At 27.0% G+C, this 4593-nt stretch overlaps 1 long non-coding RNA gene across 4 annotated transcripts; it reads right to left on the reverse strand.

The window, feature by feature from the left end:
• Positions 1–1218: 1218 nt before the first annotated feature.
• Positions 1219–3519, reverse strand: LOC139899441 (uncharacterized). 4 transcript variants are annotated; one of them, XR_011777508.1, is made up of 5 exons: positions 3120–3519; positions 2905–3031; positions 1977–2338; positions 1627–1681; positions 1219–1523 (listed from the first exon to the last, which is right to left on the reverse strand). It is a non-coding gene; the product is annotated as an uncharacterized lncRNA (long non-coding RNA). The 4 variants fall into 4 exon arrangements; XR_011777506.1 differs by having other exon boundaries at positions 1977–2095; positions 2188–2338; positions 2905–3519; XR_011777507.1 differs by having other exon boundaries at positions 1977–2099; positions 2188–2338; positions 2905–3519.
• Positions 3520–4593: the final 1074 nt, after the last annotated feature.

A 4593-nucleotide genomic window follows, 5' to 3' on the forward strand; every position in this document is an offset into this window, starting at 1 on the left:
TTCGATATAGTTTTAAGAATTTGTGAATTGTACGATAAAGATGAAAGTTTTAACACCCAAAGAAATACACGGTTTTGCTCATGCCTGAAAAAGATTACGTCTTTTAGTTTTCGCCCGAAAAATATTATCACTTGATTAAAAGTTCAATTAAAGTAATATCGTCAAATTCATTAACGATCGTTAATCAAATTGTGTTAAGTACTCACATGTGCTTGATATGTGAGGGAAAAATTACAGGATTGGTCACTGAACCTTATAAAAAAATAAAATATAAATAAATAATAAATAAATAAGTAATAAATCTAAATAATTAAAATTTAATAAAAATTTAAAAAAATACTTACTTATTTTATATTTAAAAAAATTAGTTATTATTTTTTTAAAAAATTAATTTTTTGTGTTTATTAAAAAGTAATAATATTAAATAAAAAATATAATTATAATTTTAATTTCTTTTAAAAAATAATTATGTATTATCATTTTTTCTATTTTTATATAAGGTTGAGGGACCAATCGTGTAATTTTGTGCCTCACATGTGAGCACTTAACGAAATTTGACTAACGGTCGTTAATGAATTGACGATATTACCCTAATTGCACATTTTTTCACATCATAATTCTTTTCGAACAAAAATTGAAACACATAATCATTTTCGGGCATTAGCAAAACCTATATTATCTTTGTTGACAAATCGTGTAACTTATGTTACGTTTTCGGGTCATTTGATCTATTACTAGTCAAAGACCCGCGAATTCGCGGGAACTTTTTAAGGAGATTTTTTTTTTATAGTAAAGTAGAAATAATATAAATTAGTAATGATATTCAAATGTAACAATGCACAAAAATTCATTTTAAAATAAAATACCTGCAAAATAAATAAATAAACATTATATAGGTATAGCTTTCCATCGGTGATTAAATGATATTCAATCTAACTGTGAGTACCGCCATCAATTTCATAGTAGAAATACGTAATGCACCTGCAAAAAATATGAATTGGTAGAAATAGAGTTTGAATCAGAGTGACTTGTTGCCCGATCAACATTTCATTTTAGAAGACATAGTTCATCATCTTTAGAATATGGTCCATATGAACAAAAACAAAAGCACCCTTGCTCATCATCATGTAGCTGTAACTCTTCAAAAAATGGCCTGCATCTTATATTTGTAGGGACCAAAGACTGGTCAGCAAGAAACCTAACGAAACCAATCAAACCATAATCATGTCAATAATCCAGATGTAGATCAATATAAACTAATAAAGTAATACATATTCCAATTTTACATAAAAATATTTCATCAAACATTACTGATATATGCAATTCTTGATATCCTAAATAACACATTGGCTTCAAACCCATATCATATTCAAAGATGATAATAATGCACAAGTAAGCATATTGATCAACCGCGAGCATTCTTAAACGATAGTATCATCTGGATAATTTAACAATTTCAATTCCATCTTCCGATTGGTGTATTAAAGACCCGCAAAATTTGCTTCCTTACCCTTCAAACCAATCTGTTATTACAAACAGAAACAAAAATTGTAGGCATAAAATATTTATAAAATGTAATCACATAATTTTTTTAGAATAAAATTGAAAGAAACCGATCAAGAAGACCTGATGCCCATTTTAGAATCCGAAATAACTTCGATGATTTAACTCTGAATCATCCCTAAAAACAACGATGATATTATGATGCATCGACAATTGAACAAAGTGATTAATGGTTATGGAGAAAGATAACTTTGACCTGATGGTTGCAAAATTTTCAAACCATAATTCAATTACTTTTATTACTCATTAAATATTCGATCATTTTATTATTGCGTATCAATCGATTTTTTTATTATATAATTAAAGTATTTTTTATTTATAAAACAGGATACTTGAAATCCTAAATAAATGGAATAAATGTATTGCATATCTTTTGATAATGATAATAAGTATTAACATGACAAATATAATACCGTGTGAGATCATGGTTCCAACCGCAATCTAAAGAGATTTTAACATTGGTTAACCATTGAACTTGACGTTAAATATGTTAAACAACAGAACCTTTTGCAACTTCATCTTCATTCATCTTCTATCTTATACAAAGCATAAAATTGTCAAAACAATTAAACCATTCTATCTTTTATCGTATACTAAGCATAAAATTGACAAAACAATAGTTACCATCTCATTACGCATTGACATGAGGCTAGATTCTCGGTTCGTCTAACAAATTGCATATTGCAATATTCATGCTCATGATGAAGTTTGTATTATCAGACCCTTGTCTCATGTTGCATCGCTCGACAATCTTAGTGAAATCATCAAGACTTAGCTGCCCATCAGACACACACAAGACAATAGTCAATGCACAAAACTGGCCCCAGTAAGAGTAGCTAATAAAACTAATTAGTTAGTTTCGGTTATAACGGCTAAACAGTTAGGCCAACCATTCATCAAACCTTTTACCTATATTTATTTAAGTTCATACATATATGCCATATACAATCACAATCACAAAAAGTATGATATTGCAGAAATAATTTAACTTGAAATATCTTCATAATTTTCAGTATATAATAAGTCAGATAGTATTTTAATTAGTATAAGGCTCTTATTAGATTAGTTAGTTTTGGCCATTGTAACCTTTATAAACAATTATTTACCGATTGTTTATCATCTCTGTTTACACAACCCATTCATCTTAAAACATCAGTTAGTTCAACCCATTAAATCCGTTACAAATATCACACAACCCTAATCAACACATATTACAAATAAACGGGTTAATTTTGCCACCTCTGCATGAAACTAAAAGAACTAATAGGTAACTAATATGGCATATATCCTAATTTTTACAAAGATAATGAATAATAAACAAATTTAAGAGGATGTACTAACCTTCCCATCTCCATCACTATCAAAGAACTGAATCATATGCACCATCTCCTCATCGTTCCAAGTAAAATCATGTGAAGCATCTATTCCGTAATTAAGTCCCGTAGATTTATCCTCCCTTTGCCCGCTTCTGCAAAATAAAAATAAATAAAATTTATGTAAATAAATGTATCCTCCCGTAGATTTATCCTCCCTTTATAAAAGAAAATTCTTTTTACTGAGTTGTTTATGATAAGTGATACGAAATCAATAAGGAATGCTCTCCTTTTATAGTCTATCTTGAGTCAATTTTGAAATTGAAAATTTGGTGGGAAAGTTTTGTGGATGAAATCGTATCTTATGAGATAATATTGGAATGGATTGAGTTTGTCATTCAAGTTGTGTAACAAAGTAGGAGTGATATACGGATTTTTGATTACAAATCGTGACCAAATTTGAGGAAGTTTCGAATTAGGTCAACATTTCGTCAACGCGGTTGTTTGTATAATTTCATCCCTGGACGATCGATACATACGACATGATTGAATGATTGATCGAAATTAATTAAGAGTTTTTTTGGGTGAAGATACTTTCTGTTTGCGATGATGATGGAAGGTTGAAGAAGATAATTAATTAATGTTGGTGATATGGAATGTTTAAAGATATGTAACCGATTGAATTTTTGACTTTTTTTTTTTTTTTTTGGCATTTATTTCTTGGAATTGTTAATTTAATAGTTAAACATATTTCCAATTTTAAAACAAATCTAAATATGGAATTTTCTTAAATTTATTAATTTATTAATTTCTCAATAAGGAATCCGATTTTCTTGACAGATGGTTGAAAACTGATGCGATTTTAAATGTAATTTAGAATTTGATTTTCAATTCAAATTGTAAATTTGTAAATTAAAGTTAACATGAGGTTATTATTGTCATTATTAAATTGAAAAATGTATTATGTAATAATCTTTTCAACAATCAATCTAACGGTTATGATTAATTTTTTTGCTTGAATGAATGGTCAAGATTAAATATTTGAAAACATTATTACTCATTTAAGCTTCTCTTTTAATAAGTAGAGAGATTTTATTTCGGAATTTTGACCAAACAGTGAATTACTAATTCACAATTTCAGTTTTAAAGTTTTAGCAGAACTTCAGACAGACTTTGAACAAACACGTCAGTAGGGATAACAATATATGTCTGATCCATTGGATATTCATCTGATCCGATCCATTGAAATGTATATGGATGATCTAAATGGATGATAAATGAATATGAATGATCTAAATGGATGATAAATGGATATGGATATTGATATGGATGATGTGAAAACTTAGTGAGTCGGGTATAGATGATAATTTCTCATCCATTGATATATCCATTTACCACCCAATATATATATATATATATATATATATATATATATATATATATATATATATATATATATATATATATATATATATATATATATATATATATATATATATATATATATATATATAACATACATATAAATATAAATATATACTTCTTTACTTAAATTTATGTGTTTACATTTACATATCTTTATATATGTACATTATAAAATATTAAAATGTAATCGAAAATATAGATTTTGATAATACAACTATCTGAATAGTATTAAATTCGTATATCTTGCATATATTACATATCATTGTTAAAATACTTTGATGATTTTATATTA

The sequence above is a fragment of the Rutidosis leptorrhynchoides genome, chromosome 3 (assembly GCF_046630445.1).
Source record: "Rutidosis leptorrhynchoides isolate AG116_Rl617_1_P2 chromosome 3, CSIRO_AGI_Rlap_v1, whole genome shotgun sequence".
In the NCBI taxonomy this organism is placed as follows: Eukaryota; Viridiplantae; Streptophyta; class Magnoliopsida; order Asterales; family Asteraceae; genus Rutidosis; species Rutidosis leptorrhynchoides.